The sequence below is a fragment of the Egretta garzetta genome, unplaced genomic scaffold, assembly GCF_000687185.1.
Source record: "Egretta garzetta isolate BGI_Z169 unplaced genomic scaffold, ASM68718v1 scaffold179, whole genome shotgun sequence".
NCBI classification, from domain to species: Eukaryota; Metazoa; Chordata; class Aves; order Pelecaniformes; family Ardeidae; genus Egretta; species Egretta garzetta.
The window spans coordinates 2,061,192-2,061,426 of record NW_009270001.1 but is presented as its reverse complement, the minus strand read 5'-3'; positions in this window follow the sequence as shown (position 1 = coordinate 2,061,426).

Sequence of the window (235 nt, the reverse complement as noted above, 5' to 3'; positions counted from 1 at the left end):
TACCATGACCGGTTTAGAGCACACGTCCTAAAAATGGCGCTGACCCGTAACGTAACCTTTCTGGCGTACACGCGAGATGTTTACGGCCCTTCAGCCGCTGCCCGAGTCCCGCTGCGGTTTGGCATTAAGAGTACAAACAGCATCTTCCGCGACAGGTACCAGGTTTTAAACACTTTATTCAGAATGACTCCGGAACCTCCCCCCCCCCCCCCGGTTCTTTTTACTCTTCAATCCA